A 22136-nucleotide genomic window follows, 5' to 3' on the forward strand; every position below is an offset into this window, starting at 1 on the left:
TACTAATAGATCGCATGCATATTCATTGGGGAAATCCTGAAAACCCGACTGGATTACGGCCCTCAAGGAGGGACTTTGACACCCCTGCTTTAGTGGTTAGAGTCTCTCAAACCTCTCCTGGAGGCACAGTTAATTAGTTGGGTTTTTGAGATTACCACAATGAATAAGATTGAGATAATTATATGCTCTGGGTTTCCTATGCTTATAAATCTATTTTATGCATATTCATTGTAGTAATCCTGAAAATCTGACAGGCTACCTGTGCCTACCGGAAAGGGACAGGAAACACTGGGTCAGAATAATGACTGGAAACCAGGTGATCACAGTTCAGGGCCAGGGCAAGGTAAAAGGCAAACCTTAAGTTTTGCGCCCCTCTTTATTGGTTTTTAAGTTACCTCCCCCCCCAAGATTTTAATAGTTAAACTCAACAATCATGATTATCCACAACCCACCCCTCCTAGAACAGTTCTGTAAAAATACATAATTGGTTATCACACTTTATTTTATCTATATATTCATAATGGAAACCAATAAACAAGAAAGCAGAAAAATACAATAATAACCAAACACACTTCTGCTTGTCATCAAAAACAAAACAGGTACATACATGTAACACAAGCACTAATACAGGAGCACTACAACAAGAGCCTAGAGAAAAAGAGCAACAAATAAAATGAAAAGTGAAGACGAAAAAGCCTCAGATCCCAACCTCCCCTACAGTGACAGGAGTAGCAGGGTAAACCTCATAAGCATAAAAAAACCCCCTCCTCATATGCAAATTAAACTGGTGCTCTGTGCAATGCAAGTAAATCCACTGAAATGTCAAAGATTAACAAATAACATGCTTATCTGCGTTAGGAAAGGTCTGTCACACTGACAGCCAATGTTTCACATTCATGGCTGCTTCAGGTGTACTTACCTGTGTTGTCAGAAACCACCTCAGTGGCCAGGGCAGGATTAATTTGTCAAGGGCCCCTAGGCACACAAGTACACTGGGCCCCCTGCCCTGCCCCACCCCACCATGAGCCCAGGCGGAAACAGGAAGTTGCGTCAGAGGGAAGCTTTGGGCAAGCAGCATCACTTGCACAATTACAGTTCCCGTTGCCTTTCTTAACCGCATTGCTTGCTTGTCTTATTTTCCGTCGATGGGGGGACCGCATTGCCAATCAGGGGGGGGCGCATTGCCGATCGATGCTGGAGGGGCCCTTCACTGTTTGGAAAAACAATGTTGATGCCCTCCTTCATCGGGCCCCCCTGACCATTCCGGGCCCTAGGCACGTGCCTACTTGGCCTATTGATTAATCCTGCACTGTCAGTGACGCCTTGCTGCTTCACCTAATGAGCCAGATTCTATAAATGGCACCTAACCCTGTCGGTATGCATGGTTGTCAATCAACTACTAGACATCCTTTATAGAATGACTCCTAGTGGTGCCTAAATGGACTTAAGCATCGCTAAACGTCCTTGGGGAAGGCGCTGGTACATTGGCCTAATTTACTGGCGCCTATCTTGCATGCCTGCCAATGCCTAAGTTCACCATGCCTGTTCTCTGCCCCCTATCATGCCTACTTCTCAGGTCAGCGTCAGAAGGTGCCTCAACTTAGGTGTTGCAAGGTGATGCCTGAAAATCCATGCGCAAGTTCAATTATCAATTAATTTTTAAAATCGTTTTTTTTGGGCCGCAGTCAATTACCACTCCATTTAACCAATTTAAAAAAATTAACTTTCACGCAAAATTATGTTACGTGTCACTAGGTGCCCGCGATCAGGCTGCCCAGTGGCACCCAACATAGGTGCTGTTTATACAAAGGGGTGCTGAAAAGTTCTCAGCCCTACCACCCAATTTCCTAAATACTGAGCGCTATTTTGCCACTGTAGCTGAAAAGAGTGTTATCTTATTTCCTTAAGTGCCAATTTGCAGAAACAAAATTCTCCGTTTTGACTTCGTCTCTGATCGTTGATTGAACCTTATCCATGTCATTCTCGTCTTGGCTAGGCTGAGAACTTTTCAGCACCCCCTCATAGAATAGCACATAGCAAGATGCACATGCAAATTCAAATTGGTGCCAATTAACATCAATAATTACTTGTTGGTGCCCAATTATTATTATTATTTTTTTATTTATCAAATTTTCATCATTATCATTTTTACAGATAATAATAAAGAAAGGAAAGATTACAGAAAAATAAAATAATTCAAGTACAGTGGTACCTTGGATTACGAGCATAATCCGTTCCAGGAGCATGCTCGTAATCCAAAATGCTCGTTTATCAAAGCGAGTTCCCCCATAGGAAATAATGGAAACTCGCTTTGATACGTTCCCATCCCCCACCCCCGATAACCGGCATCGCTCCCCCCCGCTCGCAAAGGCCCCCTCGCTCCAACTGGCCCCCCCACCACGCGAACCGGCCCCCCCGCCAGTACAACTTAAATTTACCCACCTCCCCATCTAGCACCAGCACCGGCACCGGCACGCAGGCACAGCTCGTGTGCCTAGAAGATCTTCCGGCTTTGGTTCCATAGACAAAGCGCGCCTTTGTCCCAGCGCGCTTTTGACCTGACACCTCCGGCTTCTGCCTGCCTGCCTTGGCGAGAGGGAGAATTAGATGTCCTTGAGCATGTGCAGTTGCGCTTTGTCTATGTAACCGAAGCCGGAAGCCAGAAGATCTTCTAGGCACACGAGCTGTGCCTGCGTGCCGGTGCCGATGCTGGTGCTAGATGGGGAGGTGGGTAAATTTAAGTTGTACTGGTGGGGGGGCCGGTTCGTGCAGTGGGGGGGTGCCGGTTGGAGCGAGGGGGCCTTTGCGAGCGGGGGAGAAGCGATGCCGGGTTTGCTGAGTGTTTTGCTCGTCTTGCAAAACACTCGCAAACAGGGTTACTCGCAAACCGAGGTTTGACTGTATAATTCATTATCTCCTCTAGTCCACATAATGGGAGAATATATCCTGATATTTACTAATCAATACATTCAAACATAATCATGATCAAAGATCAAATATTTATGGTGCATCATAAATCTAAACTCCAAACTACTATTGAATCAGATGGGGGCCTTACTAGTTTCATGAAGTTGTAGAAATTGTTCCAACCAAATAGAGTCCCAGTATACATATTCACTTTCTTTAAATTTCACAAGGCATTTACATGGAAACTTTAAGTAAAATGTGGCTCCCAAAGCCAACACTCTTGATTTCAAAGCTAAAAAAGCTTTTCTTCTCAATTGTGTAGCTTGGGCCAAATCTGGAAAGATCAATACATTATCTCCACAAAATTTAAGAAGCTTATTCTGAAAATAAGTTTTTATAATTACTGATTTATCTATCTCTCTTGCACAAGTTATCAATAGGGTAGACCTAGTTTGGATTATATCCTGTGAGTCTTCCAGGAAACCAGTTAGATCAAACTCTATCTGTTCCAACAGGTCTACACCTAAATCAGCAGGACTTTTCTTTTTCTGTGGAATATAATATAGATTTGTTATGAGCAACTTCTCTGCGTCGGCCAGCCCCAATACTTCCTTAAAATATTTCCAAATTAAAAATTTCTGGGGACAATAAGTGAGTTTTTGGGAAATTGACCAATTTTAGATTTTTTGCCCTTAAAATGTTTTCCATCTTCTCAAATTTTGTATGGGTAATATGAAAATCATTAACAGCTGATGAGGATACCGCTTGCAATGTAACTGCATGAGACTCTGTTGTTATAATACATTTTTCCATAATCTTCAAATTTGAATCAACATTTTCCAACTTATTAACTACTTCCTTTGAAAATTTCACATTTTGAGTCACTATTGAGGTTAATAACCCTTCCACTCTAGTATTAATCAGCCATAAATCTTTAGGGGAAACTTCCTGTGGCTCAACCTGGGTTTCTCTTACAACTGAAGCCTCCTCCTGAAAGGATAAGGCTTTTGGCATCTCCCCATAAACTAATGAGGAAGATACCTGTTGTTCTGATAATACCACAGGTTGAGAACTGGGACCATTCTTTGGTTCCAGACCAACAGAGATATTAGGTGGAGGAGGGGAAGTTCTTTCTGGGGGGCTGAGCAACGCCCCTGATTGTGAATCGGCGCTCCGGCTGTGGCCTACGACATTGGTGGATACTAGGTGTCTATCTATGGGACTTCCTAACAAATTTAAGTTAAGTAGGATTTCTTTATCCTTCCTGCCATTGAAAAATTCAGTCAGATATTTCAGAAGTACACCTTATTTTCAACACTTAATAGCCATAAACAGTGATGGGACGGTGGGTTCGGCTATAGGAGCTTTGGCTCTTGGTCGGACTACACATATTCTGAGTGTATGCCTAAGTGTCCTTTACAGTAATGAATATTTTTCTAAAAATAAGTTTGTGACCATTCTTCTGAGAAGTCTTCTCTCTGTGTTACATATCTATGGGGCCAGCCATAATAGGTGTGGAAACTTTTGCCTTCCTTTTTCTTTTCCGCATAATTTATCAAAAGTAGTATTTCATACATACAAATTATAGGTATCTCCCGTGTCTCCAAGGGGCTTCCAAGGGGTCTGGCATGCCCCTTAGGGCACGTCCCTTTGGCCACGCTCTGCAGCCGCACTCTGCAGCCGCGCACTGCAGTTGCAGCGTTCTTTTCACTCGCGGGTGCAGGACCAGAGTGATGTCAGGGCGTCTGTCTCCGCAGGTGCACGCTGAGATTCAGCACCCAAAGTCTTCTGCTCAAGCTGTTGATGAGAACTGCTATCCAGGCGCAGCAAACAGTTCCTACAAATTGCACCTCAAAGTCAGGTTATTCTCCCATTGGTGCCCAATTATTAACGTTAATTGACTCATTACCCAATGCAGTTGCACATATATCTTAGGATCATGACCAAATTTGGAAGCTCAAATTTGGACCCTATTTATAGAATCTGGGGGTTAGCATATATGCACACAAAATATACAAGTGGAAGGGCATTTTTGATAGCTCATCTAAGTACAACTTTGGGTGTTTTGAGAAATACATTTAAAATACAGGTGGAGAAAATGTCCATTTTCAAACCCATAAGACATCTATATTTTTTTTTAATTCTGTATATGTACTTTAAAATATTTTTTAAAATTCACATTACAGTGTTTTTTTGTTGTTTTTTTAAAATTCTTTATTCATTTAATCTTACAAATTTAATCACCATCTTCAGGGGGCGTGGCTTGTGAGCGCTGGCTAATGGATGTGTAACTAAATAGCTCCATCTACCCAAGAAACTTTTTATAGATTTTTGGTCGCGGATATCAAGTTTCAAAACAAAAAACTAACCTTCTGTAGTAACTATGGCTGTTTCTAAACAAACTAATATAGAAACAGCGTTTTCAGGTGGAAAATCAAAGAGAAGTATCTATCTTTTTTTTTAAAATGGCCTAGCTACATGTTTTGCCCAGCTAGACATCTAATTTTTTTTTTCCAATTATCGGAAAAAAGCAGTGGCATACCAAAGGCGGGGCAGGGGGGGGGTGCCCCATGTGCATGCCCCAAGGGGATGTACAGCCAGCACATGGTCGGAACTTCCCGCCCTACTCTGCTGCGGGACTAGATGGGCAGACTAGATGGGCCATTGGCCTTTATCTGGCATTATGTTTCTATTTCTCTGTTTTTTCAAATTTACATCTGCTATCTTTATATTTTGCACAATATTAGGGGACATGCATCACTGTTTCTGTTTGTGTGGTGTTGCATTGTATACAGAGTCCAGCTTCTTGGTGGTTCAGTTATACCTTTGCCTACATACTTCTATTTTATCTCCCCTTTTACAAAACCATGGAGCGTTATTTAGCACCGGTCATGGTAGTAACAGCTCCGACACTCAGAATTCTACATGCTGTTACCACCACAATAATTCTCTGCCCCTGATACACCCCCCTTTAAAAATAAATTCTAAAAAATACTGCACAATTAGTGCAAGCAAAAGAGAAAATTACAACAAATCACTTTAGCGCATCCCACATTAAGCCTTTTTCGACATAACATAGTAGATGACGGCAGATAAAGACCCGAATGGTCCATCCAGTCTGCCCAACCTGATTCAATTTAGATTTTTTAATTTTTTCTTCTTAGCTATTTCTGGGCAAGAATCCAAAGCTTTACCCGGTACTGTGCTTGGGTTCCAACTGCCGAAATCTCTGTTAAGACTTACTTCAGCCTATCTACACCCTCCCAGCCATTGAAGGCCTCCCCAGCCCTACCTCCACCAAACGACCATAAACAGACACAGACCGTGCAAGTCTGCCCAGTACTGGCCTTAGTTCAATATTTAATATTATTTTCTGATTCTAAATCCTCTGTGTTCATCCCACTCTTCTTTGAACTCAGTCAGTTTTACTCTCCACCACCTCTCTTGGGAGCGCATTCCAGGCATCAACTACCCTCTCCGTAAAGTAGAATTTCCTAACATTGCCCCTGAATCTACCACCCCTCAACCTTAAATTATGTTCTCTGGTTTTAACATTTTCCTTTCTCTGGAAAAGATTTTGTTCTAAGTTAATACCCTTCAAGTATTTGAACATCTGAATCATATCTCCCCTGTCTCTCCTTTCCTCTAGAGTATACATATTCAGGGCTTCCAGTCTCTCCTCATACGTCTTCTGGCGCAAGCCTCCTATCATTTTCGTCGCCCTCCTCTGTCTTCTTACGTCCTTTGCCAGATACGGTCTCCAAAACTGAACACAATACTCCAAGTGGGGCCTTACCAATGACCTGTACAGGGGCATCAACACCTTCTTCCTTCTACTGACTACGCCTCTCTTTATACAGCCCAGCATCCTTCTGGCAGCAGCCACTGCCTTGTCACACTGTTTTTTCGCCTTTAGATCTTCGGACACTATCACCCCAAGGTCCCTCTCCCCGTCCATGCATATCAGCTTCTCTCCTCCCAGCATATATGGTTCCTTCCTAGTATTAATCCCCAAATGCATTACTCTGCATTTCTTTGCATTGAATTTTAGCTGCCAGGCATTAGACCATTCCTCTAACTTTTGCAGATCCTTTTTCATATTTTCCACTCCCTCTTCGGTGTCTACTCTGTTACAAATCTTGGTATCTCTGCAAAAAGGCACACTTTTCCTTCTAACCCTTCAGCAATGTCACTCACAAACATATTGAACAGCATTGGTCCCAGAACCGAACCCTGAGAGACTCCACTACTCACCTTTCCTTCCTTCGAGCGACTTCCATTAACCACCACCCTCTGGTGTCTGTCTGACAGCCAGTTTCTGACCCAGTTCACCACTTTGGGCCTTACTTCAGCCCTTCAAGTTTGTTCAACAGCCTCCTATGAGGAACTGTATCAAAGGCTTTGCTGAAATCCAAGTAAATTACATCTAGCATATGTCCTCGATCCAGCTCTCTGGTCACCCAATCAAAACATTCAATCAGGTTCGTTTGGCACGATTTACCTTTTGTAAAGCCATGTTGCCTTGGATCCTGTAACCCATTAGATTCAAGGAAGTACACTATCCTTTCTTTCAGCAACACTTCCATTATTTTTCCAACAACTGAAGTGAGGCTCACCGGTCTGTAGTTTCCTACTTCATCCCTGTGACCACTTTTATGAATAGGGCTCTTCTCCAATCCCCAGGAATCACTCCCGTCTCCAGAGATTTGTTGAACAAGTCTTTAATAGGACTCGCCAGAACCTCTCCGAGCTCCCTTAGTATCCTGGGATGGATCCCGTCTAGTCCTATCGCTTTGTCCACCTTCAGTTTTTCAAGTTGATCATAAACACCCTACTCCATGAACGGCGCAGAATCTACTCCATTTTCTTGTGTAACATTGCCAGACAATCTCGGTCCTTCTCTAGGATTTTCTTCTGTGAACACAAAACAGAAGTATTTGTTTAGCACATTTGCTTTCTCCTCATCACTCTCCACATATTGGTTCCCAGCATCTTTCAGCCTAGCAATTCCATTTTTCATCTTCCTCCTTTCACTAATATATCTGAAAAAATTTTTGTCTTCCTTTTTTACATTTTTAGCCATTTGTTCTTCCGCCTGTGCTTACGCCAAACGTATCTCTCTCTTGTCTTCTTTCAGTTTCACCTGTAGTCCTTTCTGCACTCCTCTTCTTGGTTTTTTTTATATTTCACAAACGCAAACTCTTTCGCCTTTATTTTCTCAGCCACTAGGTTGGAGAACCATATCGGCTTCCTTTTTCTCTTGTTTTTATTGATTTTCTTCACATAAAGGTCTGTAGCCATTTTTATCACTCCTTTCAGCTTAGACCACTGTCTTTCCACTTCTCTTATGTCCTCCCATCCTAACAGCTCTTTCTTCAGGTACTCTCCCATTGCATTAAAGTCCGTTCGTTTGAAATCTAGGACTTTCAGTATCATGCGGCCGCTCTCCACTTTAGCCGTTATATCAAACCAAACCGTTTGATGATCGCTACTTCCAAGGTGAGCACCCACTCGAACATTAGAGATGTTCTCTCCAATATCGCTTTTTCCTTGTGGGTTCTGTCACCATTTGTCTGAGCAGAGCCTCTTGAAAGGCATCCACAATCTCCCTACTTTTTTCTGATTCCGCAGACGGAACATTCCAGTCCGCTTCCGGCAGGTTGAAATCTCCCAACAGCAGAACCTCCTCTTTCCTTCCAAACTTTTGGATATCCACAATCAGATCCTTATCAATTTGCTGCGATTGAGTCGGAGGTCTGTAGACTACACCCAAATAGATAGAAGTTCCATATTCTCTTTTCAGAGTGATCCATTCCTCTCCCCAGGTCCCTTGCATTTCAGTCGCTTGGATATTGATCTTTACATAGAGAGCTACTCCTCCACCTTTTTGACCGTCTCTGTCCTTCCTAAAAAGATTATATCCCGGTATGTTTGCATCCCATCCATGTGATTCACTGAACCATGTCTCTGTGATAGCGACAATATCTAGATCTGCGTGCAGATCATGAACTTTTTTGCTTAGACTGCGAGTATTTGTGGTCCATAGCTTTCCAGCTATTTTTCAGCGATAATCTCCTTTTTCGTATGGATTTTTGTTTCGTTTCACTTTCCTTTGCAATACTAAGAAATGAGTTGCTGATATTGTTTATGTTGCAGTCTTTACTACTATCACATCTTTTCTTTTGCCGGTGGTGGTCTTTATAATTGTCCTTCGTACATACACCACCCCCACTTCTAGTTTAAATGCCTAGAAAAATATTGTCTAAATTTCTCTGCAAGGTTTCTTTTTCCTACTTTAGTAATATGTAGCCCATCAGTGCAATATAGCTTCTTGTCCTTCCATGTATTTCCCCATGTTAAAAAAAGTGTTCTATGACTGACTGAGTTCAGTGACAGAATATACACTTCTCCCTCTAAATCTGCGGTTTCAGTATCTGTGGATTCAGTTATTCGGATCTTACCTTGTGGTCTAGTAGGCTTTCGGGGCAAGAGAGATCTTCCTACGCTCCTGCCCCGTGCAGATCACAAAGACAAAATGGCTGCGGGGAGTTCCCATCGTAGTCTCAATGGCAAATCAGGGACTTTCCTAGACCCCTCCCTAAGGAAGTCTCTGATTGGTTGAGGTGCCCCAGCCCCTCCAAAGGGAGGAGCCTGAGGCGCCTCAGTCAATCAGTGCCTTAGGCCTTTCTCCGTGCATCAGATGATGCGCCAGGGCAGGGCCTAAGGCCACTATTGGGCGGTGGCGGGACAGGAGAATAGAAGCAGGAGGAGTTTCCTCTTGTTCCCAAAGTTGCTGGTGCGTAGGAGCAGGAGGAGGGTCCGGGCACCCCTCCTGCTCCCGAAGATGTTGGGGGAGCCTTGTCTAAGGAGGAGGGACTGGGCACCACTCCTGCTCCCAATAATTTTACAGGTACCGGAGTGGGCCAGGCCTGACCAGGACTGGGCAGGGGGTGGTAGGCCTAGGAGCAAGAGGGACCGAGCACCCCTCCTGCTCCCAACTTTGGTGTCGGGGGTGGGCCGTGCCAAGTCAGAGAGGGGGGGCGTGCCGGTTGGGGGGGAGTGCCGTGCTGCTTTAAAAAAAAATTTTTTTAAAAATTCTGGTTTAATATGATGGCAGAAGGGAGTTGGTATCCCTCCTGCTTTTTTCTCCAGGGGTGGGGGGGCAGGGGCACAGTAGAGCAAGGCAGGCAGGCAGGAGAGATCGCAGCCTGGGGGGGGGTGTGTCGGGGAGATCTCTCCTGCTCCCTGCTGCCATTCCCTGCAGTGCAGCCCCGCTTTAAACCTGTGGGCTCGCACTGCAGGGAAGGCGGCAGAGAGTAGGAGCTCAGGGCAGAAAGCTGGGTAGGAAGATCGGGGCGAGCAGGCAGGAGACAAGGGGCAGAGCAGGGCTTCTATGGAGCTGGAGAGTCGAAAAGACGTTTTCAACTGGTCTCCAGCAGTCGCTTCTTGGGTTGAGCGGCCAGCCCAGTTGGATCTGAAATTTTGGGTAGTGAATTGGGTCGCTGTCCAATATGCATGCATTTCACCTCATTTGCATGCACGGATTCCAAGCGGATTGCAGGAGAGGTATGTGAATTTAGCCGGATGGAAATTTGATAGTAAAGTGGTCGCAAACCGATCGGTAAACGATCGGTTTGCTTAGTGAATCTGGCCCTTAGCCGGCTTAGCAGTATTTAACCAGCCAGGAGCGGTTCCTGGCTAGTCAAATAGCACTGAATGTTGGGTGGATACTATTTATAATGTGCAACAAGAAATTATGAGCTCCTTTTACAAAACAGTGCTACTGATTAGCATATGCTGAATGTGAAGCAGCTCAAGAGAACTGAATGGGCTTCTCTGCATTCAGCACTCTACTAACTGGTAGTGCAGCTTTGTAAAAGGAGCCCTATAAATTGCAAGCTGCTCTTACACATTTAAATACATATTTAATACTGAAAATTAAAAGATCCAAAGAAATATAGTTGGCATAATTGCAGTTTAACATAATTCAGAAATTGAATATATAACATACATAGTAAAATGTTAACAAGTTGCAATTTTTAATGTTTTCAAATAAAAAGTCTCCTTCCTCCGCCACCTGCTACACAACCCAACATGCCTCCCTTACATACCTCCATTCCTCCAGTACAGCAACACTAGATTTAAAAAACAGTATCAAGCACTGCAGAGCGTTCATTCTCCTTGCTACTACAGGCCCATACTTCCACAGGAAGTGATGTCAGAAGGAGCAAGACAGTAAAGCCTTCAATGGCATGGAAGCATGAAGGCTCTGTGCTGCTTGATACATGTGTTTTGAACATGTCATCAAAGAAAAGAAAAAAGCACCCAAAAACATTTCTATACTATACCATTTCATATTTTATCATGCCACACTAGAAGCCACAAAAGACTGCATGTGGCCTTCAGGCTGAAGGTTCCCCACTGTTTTAGCAGCCAAATGTTTCTATTTAGTGTTTGATTCTTGCCCCTCAGCTCCACTCCAGGCTCAGTCTTTGATTTACAAGCTGTTAAACTAATTATGAATATAGGAGAGACTGGAATAAATTAGTTCTTACAGTTCATCTTGAAGCACAAATAAAATAAATCACATCCAATATACAGTATATAATAAGCTTAGGTGACTTAGGGGCTCATTTTCAAAAAAAGAAAAACATCCAAAAAGTGGCATAAAGGGACAGATAGATGTTTTTCTCGCCAACCCTTCAAATTTGCTATTTCTGAAACCTATTTTCTATACATACTCAATGGCATAGTGAGGGTAGGAGGTGCCCAGAATACTGGCGCCCCTCCACATCCTCCCCCTGCCCCTACTCTTTATGCTACAGCCCCCCCCTGCTTTTTCCACATCAATCTCCCTGCTCCTTCTACGCATCCACACCACATTCGCGCCTTCCCTTCCCACCCCTGTTTCTTTTTAAAGCTTCGCCAGCACGAGCAAATTCTCCAGCCTTCTGCTCATGCTGGCTTTCCCTCTGACATCACTTCCTGGCCCTGGGTCCCGGAAGTGATTTCAGAGAGAGCAAGGCCAGCGCGAGCAGCAACCTAGAATAGTTATTTGCGCAGGCAAAGATTTTAAAGATGTACAGGGCAGGGAAGGGAGGGCACAAGCATAGTGTGGGAGGCAAAAAGGTACCTGAACCCCCCAACAAGATGGCGCCTGGGGTGTTCCGCCTCCCGCTCCCCCTTTACTATGCCACTGGACAAACCACATATACTGGAATATAAACTGATCCGAATATAAACTGTGGTGAACTTCTCCCCGCCCCCCTCCCTGCCCCAAAAAAAGGAGGAAAAAAGGTTGACTTGAATATAAACCAAGATTAGAAATTTGGGTGATCCTGGTGAGAAAATCTATAACACGTCAACACGAAACATTCATTAACATCACACCATCAATATACGAAATTATAAAACAACGGAGAAAAATAAACCTCAAGTGTGAGAGGCCGGGACTACACAAGTACCCGAGTCTATTCACATCATCACTGGTTTATAAAAAAACTCCGTGTACATTTAAATCAATACTTCTTCATTCACACTCAATAATTTTTTAAGAGTTTTCAAAGAATATTTTCAAAAGTGTTTCAGGGTGATATATATAAACCTATTCATGGCATGAACCAAATCCCAAACTAATCATTAGCAGCACGAGGGCTACAGCTCAGCTAAACAGGTGTATGCAATTTGTTGAGGCATGGAAGATTGGAGCACAAGAATGAGAACACATAACCACTCATCTGAAAAAACCGGAGTGTCCCAAACGATTCTCAGTCCTTTGTCCCGTCCCGACAGAAAAGTCCTTCTGTTTCGCCTGAAAGGCTACATCAGGGGAAAGATCCAATGTCCAAAAGAAACTCCTGCTTCCTTCAACGCCAAACAACCTTGCAGCTGGCTTCTCTCAAAATAGTGTTGGGACTGCGAGACGCGCCCGGTTCGAATAAAACAACTTACGAACCGGGCGTATTGACGTCATCACACCAACGTGATGCGTGATAGGCTAAGCCCCAGCCATTCACACACCAAACAAACTCTCTGTGTTACAGATAGATTTAAGATTAGCGATCTTAAAGTTCTGAAGACAATCTAACGTTCAGAAGAAAGGTTGCCATTCATGACAAGTGTTCAAACCCTTAGGCTCCAAAGTTTGCAAACGATCTATCCATAACTGCTCCTTCTGCCAGAGCGCTCTCCTGATGTCTCCTCTCCTTAAAGATATGGGCAACTTCTCAATCACACAACATTTTAAGTTCTCAAACCTGTGAGAACAGCCCCACAAATGTTTACGGACAATAACGATTTTATTACCACATGGAATCAAATTCTGAATCGCTGTTCTCTAGACTTGATGTTACTATTGATTAAAACATTACAAACTAAGATTCTAGAGACTAAAGTAAAACATGAAGAACTTCTAACTGAAGCACGTAAAAATGCAGATTTTGAGAATAAACTAGCAGATTCTAAGTTAAAAATGGACAGGCTCCGTAGAGAAATAAGAACTAGTAAGTTGAAAAAATTTCAAAGGGACGAGAAAGACTATCAATCCGGATATGTATATAGATGGATGAACAGTAATTATAAACAAAAAACAGTTAGATTTAATACCTTAGGAGATTCCTCGGAGAATTCTGTTAGTGACGGCATGTCCACATCAGAAGACCCGGATGGGGATTCAGGCCAAAACAAACAAATTACAGGTCCAATGAGAGGAGGAAGAAACATTCGAAACAGAGGTACTCACAGAGGACGAACACGAGGCAGGTCACAGAAGAGACGGAATTGATTGTCATTAACATTTCCGATAAAATATTGACTACTGAAGAGATATCTTTACTTTCCAAAGGTTTGACCTTTGTTCCTATGGTAGCTCATAATTCCTTTCAAGCTCAAATAGATTTGGAAAAATTTCTAAGGAGACTGAACCTAAGTGCCTTCTTTTATGAACATCCTAGTTCTGAACGAGATACATCTTGTGTTCAACCGAAATCTAGATGGAATCCTCCGGGGCCAATAAACCCTATAATACAAGCCTTTAAAAATTTAATGACTCAAGAACTTCAACATATTGAGGAAAATAATAAGACTCAGAGAAAATCATATAACTTGTCGTCAACAGAATGGACTGCCTTACAACAGCTTAGTAGAGATCCCACTATTGTTATCAGAAGAGCGGACAAAGGGGGTGCCGTGGTGGTTTGGGGTATAGATTTATATATTGCAGAAGCTAATGCTCAATTGTTAAATGAAGAAACATATTTGAAATTACAAAATGATCCATCTTTAAGAATTTTTTCTTTAATTGCAGAAATTAGCTCTAAAGCAATGCAACAAAAGTATATAACAAAAAAAGAGTTTAACTTTTTGACCCCGCAACATTTTAAAATTCCCATATTTTATTTGCTCCCGAAGGTGCATAAGAACATCCAACGGCCCCCGGGTCGACCTATTGTATCTGCTCGAGATTCATTGCTAGAAAAAACCAGCAAATACATTGATAAAAAGTTACAATGTTTTTTGAAAGATATTAGATCTTATATACAAGACACTACTCAGTTTTTGAAACTGCTAAATGATCTTGAATGTGGTTCTCTTAAAGATTACATACTAGTGACATTTGATGTCTGTGCATTATATACAAGCATTCCACAGGAGGAAGCTCTTTCAGTATTAGAGTCTTTATGGAATTCTCAACCAGATATAGACAGTGATTATACATATTTCTTAAAAGAACTATGTTCTATAGCCCTGAAAAACAACTATTTCATCTTTAATGGGGAATTCTATCAACAACTCTCGGGGATAGCAATGGGTGCATCTTTTGCACCCACAATTGCTAACCTTTATATGTCATGGTTCGAAGAATCATTTATCTATACATTATCTGAGTTTCAACATGTAATTAAATGGTGGCGTTTTATCGACGATATCTTTGTGATATGGTCGGGTACTTTGCAACAGTTGCAGGAGTTTGAAATATTGATAAATCAATGTCATCGAACCATCAAATTTACAATGTCATATAGTATGGAGAAGATCAGTTTTCTAGACGTTTTAGTTCTGAAGAATAAAGATGGCTTTGAAACATCTATTTTTCGCAAAGTTACTGATAGAAATACTTTGTTGAAATTTGACAGTATGCATCCTGTTCATTTAAAAACGAGCATCCCATTTGCGCAGTTCCTAAGATATCGGCGAATATGTAACACTACAGACAGATTCATTCAAGAATCTAAAATTTTAGAACAGAGGTTATTATCTAGGGATTATCCATATGCAGTAGTTAAAAAAGCAAAGAAACGTGCCTTACATAATCCGAGAGAAAACTTATTGGAATATAGAAGGACACCAGAAGAAGAGGATTTGATTCCATGCGTAATAAAACAAACTCGCATGTCACAGTCCATCATTAATAGATATAAAAGACATCTTCCATTACTCAAAACACTTCCCTGCTTTTCAAACAAGAAATTTATTTTCTCTCAATCTAGAAACAAGAATTTGAGTGATTGGTTATGTCACACATCTAAAGAAAATTTTAATTTAGAGAATATGGATAACATAGATAATATAATGGGACATGGCCCGTGTGGCCATTGCTCCAATTGTAACATCATGATGACAACCTTGAGCTTTAGTAATCCAAGTGATGGTAAGAATTACATCTTACGTCATACTTCCACTTGTCAATCCACGAACATTATATATGTTCTAGTTTGTCCTTGTGCCTTGCTTTATGTAGGCCAAACTTCACGTACTCTAACAGTAAGAATGACAGAACATAAGAGTTGTTTAAATACTCGCAAATTAACGGCCCCGATTGTAGCACATTGTGTTCAACAAGATCACAGGTTTGAGAACTTAAAATGTTGTGTGATTGAGAAGTTGCCCATATCTTTAAGGAGAGGAGACATCAGGAGAGCGCTCTGGCAGAAGGAGCAGTTATGGATAGATCGTTTGCAAACTTTGGAGCCTAAGGGTTTGAACACTTGTCATGAATGGCAACCTTTCTTCTGAACGTTAGATTGTCTTCAGAACTTTAAGATCGCTAATCTTAAATCTATCTGTAACACAGAGAGTTTGTTTGGTGTGTGAATGGCTGGGGCTTAGCCTATCACGCATCACGTTGGTGTGATGACGTCAATACGCCCGGTTCGTAAGTTGTTTTATTCGAACCGGGCGCGTCTCGCAGTCCCAACACTATTTTGAGAGAAGCCAGCTGCAAGGTTGTTTGGCGTTGAAGGAAGCAGGAGTTTCTTTTGGACATTGGATCTTTCCCCTGATGTAGCCTTTCAGGCGAAACAGAAGGACTTTTCTGTCGGGACGGGACAAAGGACTGAGAATCGTTTGGGACACTCCGGTTTTTTCAGATGAGTGGTTATGTGTTCTCATTCTTGTGCTCCAATCTTCCATGCCTCAACAAATTGCATACACCTGTTTAGCTGAGCTGTAGCCCTCGTGCTGCTAATGATTAGTTTGGGATTTGGTTCATGCCATGAATAGGTTTATATATATCACCCTGAAACACTTTTGAAAATATTCTTTGAAAACTCTTAAAAAATTATTGAGTGTGAATGAAGAAGTATTGATTTAAATGTACACGGAGTTTTTTTATAAACCAGTGATGATGTGAATAGACTCGGGTACTTGTGTAGTCCCGGCCTCTCACACTTGAGGTTTATTTTTCTCCGTTGTTTTATAATTTCGTATATTGATGGTGTGATGTTAATGAATGTTTCGTGTTGACGTGGTATGAATGGTCCTAGGCTATCATAGCAGTATTTTCAATGCGTCTTTACATTTAGTCTGACTTACACGATTGAATTCCCACATATATTTGAGAAAATCTATAGACATTGCAACATTACTGCAGTTCTACTAATATATAGCAGTGGTGTACCAAGGGAGAGGTGGGGGTGCAGTCCACCCCGGGTGCACGTCTTAGGGGGTGCACAGCCGGCTAGGTCCGGGTCCTCCTGCTAGGTCCGGGTCCTCCTGCCCTTCCTTTCCCCCGGTCCGTGCCGCTACAATCTTACCTCCCCACTGCTGCTGCTAATCGCTGACAAGAAGTCTTCTTTCCGATGTCAATTCTGACGTCGGAGAGGATGTTCCGGGCCATCCAGTGATTGGGGGCACTATGGACACAGGACGGAGGCACGGGGGGCACTATGGACACAGGAAGGAGGCACTGGGGGCACCATGGACACAGGATGGAAGCACTGGGGGCACTATGGACACAGGACGGAGGCACTGGGGGCACCATGGACACAGGACGGAGGAACTGGGGCACTAAGGACACGGGAAGGAAGTACTATGGACACAGGACGGAGGTACTGGGGGCACTATGGACACAGGAAGGGGGCACTCGGGGCACCATGGACACAGGAAGGAGGCACTGGGAGCACCATGGACACAAGACGGAGGCACTGGGGGCACTATGGACACAGGAAGGAGGCACTCGGGGCACCATGGACAAAGGAAGGAGGCACTGGGAGCACCATGGACACAGGACGGAGGCACTGGGGGCACTATGGACACAGGAAGGAGGCACTGGGGGCACCATGGACACAGGAAGGAGGCACTGGGGGCACTAAGGACCCAGGATGGAGGCACTGGGGGCACTATGGATACGGGAAGGAGGCACTGGGGGCACTATGGACACGGGAAGGAGGGAATGGGGGCACCATGGACACAGGAAGGAGGCACTGGGAGTACCATGGACACAGGATGGAGGCACTGGGGGCACTATGGACACAGGAAGGAGGCACTCGGGGCACCATGGACACAGGAAGGAGGCACTGGGGGCACTAAGGACCCAGGATGGAGGCACTGGGGGCACTATGGATACGGGAAGGAGGCACTGGGGGCACTATGGACACAGGACGGAGGCACTGGGGGCACTAAGGACACAGGATGGAGGCACTGGGGGCACTAAGGACACAGGATGGAGGCACTGGGGGCACTAAGGACACAGGAAGAAGGCACTGGGGGCACTAAGGACATGGGAAGGAAGGAGGGAGGGAATAGAAAGGGACAATTGTTGGGCCTGAGTGTAGAAAGAAAGAAATGAAAGAAAGGATACACAGTCAATTAATAGATGTCCCCTTTTGATGAAAAAAATAAATGGTCATGTTACCTCTGACTTACTTTCTCTGCAGCAGAGTCGGCAGCCGCGCTGAGGTGCAGGAAGGTCCCGCGATGACTCGTCTGCCAGCTCTGCTCTGGAAGAAGTAAGTTACGTCGGAGGGGGTGGACCCAGCAGACGCAGTCATTGCGGGACTTTGCCACAACTCCCTGCGTCTGCCGGGGCCACCCCCTCCGACATAACTTACTTCTTCCGGAGCAAAGCCAGCAGACGAGTCATCACGGGACCTTCCAGCATGCGGCTGCTGAGTCCACTCCAGAGCAAGTACATCGGAGTGGGGTGGACTGGCAGCCGGCAGCTACAGTCATCGTGGGACCTTGCTGCATGAAGGGAGAGAAAAGAGCAGGACTGCTGGAATAGAAGAGTGGTGGAGGGAAAGAAAGGGGGCAGGGTGGTATGGAAGGGTGGTGCTGATGGAACTGATATACAGAGAAAGGGGAGAGACATAAGGGGGAAGGATACTGGAAGGAAAGAAAGGGGGCAGATGCTGATTGAAGAAGATGGCGAGAGAAAGGGCAGACAATGGATGATAGTGGGGAGCCTATGCTGGATGGAAGTGCAGATGGGAGAGATAAGGGAGCAAATGCAGGAAGGAAATGGGAGGAGAGAAAGAGGGAAGCAGACGCTGGATGGATGGAAGTGGATGCTGGATGGAAGTGGACAGAGAGAGGAGAAGGTACTAGATGGAAGGGTTGGAGAAAGAGGTACATGATGGAAGGAGGGGATAAATAAAAGGAGGGCACATGATGGGGAGAAAAGGATTGAGTTAGGGAAACACTGGAAGGGTGAGGGAAAGAGGTGGCAAGGTATAGGTAGACAGTAAAAAAGGACATTGATGAGGCTAGTAAGAACGTAATCTAGACAGATGCAGAAAATAAATTGAAAAGGTAAATGAGGGAAAAAAGGGAAAGGAATTGCAGAGGAGAGATGTGGGAGAGGGAAGGAGAGGAGAGAGATGCCAGACCAATGGGGGTGAAAGGAGAGATGGAAGGGGGAAGCATACGGTTTCTGGAAGGAGCATAGAAGGAGAGAAGATGCCATATAGGGGAAGAGAGACGGCAGACAGTGGATGGAAGGAAGAGAGTTACAAGAAGTTGAGGAAAGTAGAAACCACAGAAGAGAAAGGTAGAAAAAAATTTTCTATTTATTTATTGCTTTAGGAGACATGTGTCACTGTTTCTGTGGTGCACTGTATGCAGAGTCCAGCTTTTTACTGGTTCAATTTAACCTTTGTCAATGTATTTCTATTTTATCCCCCCTTTTACAAAACTGTGGAGCGTTTTTTAGCGCCAGCCGTGGTGGTAGCAGCTCTGATGCTCAGAATTCTGTGAGCGTCAGAGCTGTTACCACCATGGCTAAAATCCACACTAGTTTTGTAAAAGTGGGAGGGGTTAGTTTGTGATGACATATTCCATACTAGGCGAAGGTGTTTTCTGTGTTCTGTGTGTTCAAAAGACATGGTTTTTTTTATTAGGATTCACTGCAGGATTGATCTGTACTAGTCTGGCTTGTTTAGTTTTACAATGGGTATATTGATGTTGTACTGCTTACTACATATATAAGATGCTGCCTTTTCCTAGGTACTCATGTGTGACGTGTGGCTTGTTACTAAAAATCATGTTTTTCGTACAGATGGGGGGGTGTAAAAAATGATGGGCCCCGGGTGTCACACATGCTAGGTATGCCACTGGGGGGGAGGGGCATGGCTTAGAACAGTGGTCTCAAACTCAAACCCTTTGCGGGCCACATTTTGAATTTGTAAGTACTTGGAGGGCTGCAGAAAAAATAGTTAATGTTTTGTTAAAGAAATGACAATTTTGCATGAGGTTAAACTCTTTATAGTTTATAAAACTTTCCTTTAACAGTTAAAAGGAAAGATATATAAACTATAAAGAGTTTTATGCAAAATTGTCATTTCTTTAATAAGATATTAACTATTTTTTTCTGCGGCCCTCCAAGTGCTCTATTTTTTCTGCAGCCCTCACATTTAAAGTTTAATATCTTTTCTTTCTCAAAACTGGCACATTTCAATCACTAAATTGAAAATAAAATAATTTTCCTACCTTTGTTTGGTAATTTCATCAGTCTCTGACAATGCATCCAATATTTCTTCTCTTCTTTCAGCCTCCTGTATGCTTCCTCTCCTCCAGACCTCATTCCCTCCCCAACTTTTTCTTTCTTTCTCTATGTTTGTCTTTCTTTGATTCCGTATCCCATTTTTTGCTTTGTTTCTGGCTCCCTGTCCCCCCCTTCTTTCTTTCTTTCTTCCTTCCTTCCTGCCTCCCTCACGCCACCGCCGCCGGGGAATAGGCTGCTGCCGCTGCCGCCATCAGGAACAGGCCAAGATCTCCCTCTTTCTCTTCTCCACGGGGTCGACCAACTCTCGCCGCCCGACGTTAATTCTAACGTCGGAAAGGACGTTCCGGGCAGCCAGGCAGCGATTGGCTAGCCAGAACGTCCTCTCGATGTCAGAAATGACGTCGGGCGGCGATAGTTGGTCGGCCCCGAAGAGAAGCAGGGAGATCAAATAACACGGTGCCGGCCTGAGAAGGGAAGGGAAGCAGGTTGGGCACCACTGCTCTAGACGAGCCGCACTCTAGGGAGAACAGTGGACCGCCCCCCCCCCCCCCCTTGGTACACCACTGGAGCAGCAGCGTGTCTGCCCGGCTCTTCCGTGGATAGCGCAAGGAACCGCCAACCCGCGGCTTTGAACGGAACGAGCCGGCCAGACACGCTGCTGCTCCAAAAGGAAGATAATGATCCAGTCCAGACCGCGGGCCGCAAATAAAATCTGGAGAGCCAAATGTGGCCCGCGGGCCGCGTGTTTGAGACCGCTGGCTTAGAGCTCCTAAAAAGCCAGCTCAGAGTACAGGAAGTCAGTGATAGGGAGGGAGGAGCAGAGACCAGAACTATAGAGAGCACGGGGCTTGAGAAGGAGAGTGTCTGAGAGCAGGCAGACTAAGAGCCCAGGTAGGCACCAGCAGGAGCTGCCTACTGAAGCTGTACCCAGTAGCCTGGGGTATGCAGGAGGTGCCTGAAATTCTCCTACTGAATTTAACACAATGCTAGAAGCTATTGTAATTGGAGGAGGCATGTTTGAGTTGAGTTATGTTCCTCTCTCATTCTACTGACCTGCTGACTAAGCAGTGGCGTAGCAAGGGGGGGCATGAGGGGTGGTCCGCCCAGGGTGCCAAGCCCTGAGGGGGTGCTCCCGGTCCGGTTCTCCCCCTCCTGCGCCGGGTGTCGTGTCTGGAAACAGCCTGCAGCAAGATCGCGATGCCAGCGATCTTTGCCTGCTTCAGTTGTTTCCTCCGCCACGGTCCCGCCCCTCCTCTGACGTCAGAGGAGGGGCGGGACTGCGGCGGAGGAAACAGCCAAAGCAAGCAAAGATCGCTGGCATCGCGCAATCTTGCTGTAGGCTGTGTCCCCAGAGAAATGAAGCGGGGAGGCCGGGGGAATGAGCAGTGTTTCGTGGTGGTGGTGGTGGGGCCGAGCGGTTCTTCGAGGTAGTGGAGGGGGGCAGCAGGCATTCAGGGTGGGGCAGGCGGGCAGGCAGACCTTGTGGAGGGGGGGAGACAGGCCTTCAGGGGGACAGGCCTTCAAGGGAGGGCACAGGCCTTCAAGGGGGGGACAGGCAGGCCGGCCTTCAAGGGGGGACAGGCCTTCGAGGGGGGTGTAGGTCTTCGGGGGGGGTGCAGGCCTTCGGGGGGATTGCAGGCCTTCAAGGGGGGCAGGCCTTCGGGGGGCAGGCCTTCGAGGGGGGTGTAGGCCTTTGGGGGGGTGCAGGCCTTCGGGGGGGAAAGGCCTTCAGGGGAGCAGGCCTTCAAGGGGAACAGGCAGGCAGGCCTTCAAGGGGGGGACAGGCCTTCGAGGGGGGTGTAGGCCTTCGGGGGGGCAGGCCTTCAAGGGGAGCAGGCAGGCAGGCCTTCAAGGGGGGGACAAGCCTTCAGGGGTGGGATGCAGACCTTTAAGGGGGGGGACAGGCCTTCAGGGGAGGGAGGGCCCTGGTGTAGAAGTACACGGAGGGAAGGGGGAGGGGTTCAAAGAGACGTGCATATGCCGGACTTTGGGTGGGAAGAAATAATGG

At 45.0% G+C, this 22136-nt stretch overlaps 1 protein-coding gene across 1 annotated transcript in view; it reads right to left on the bottom strand.

Annotated features, from left to right (window-relative positions):
• AHRR (aryl-hydrocarbon receptor repressor) overlaps positions 1 to 22136 on the bottom strand; it is a 355001-nt gene that overhangs the window by 141139 nt on the left and 191726 nt on the right. The window lies entirely within an intron of this gene.

Source organism: Geotrypetes seraphini, chromosome 2 (assembly GCF_902459505.1).
Source record: "Geotrypetes seraphini chromosome 2, aGeoSer1.1, whole genome shotgun sequence".
NCBI lineage: Eukaryota > Metazoa > Chordata > Amphibia > Gymnophiona > Dermophiidae > Geotrypetes > Geotrypetes seraphini.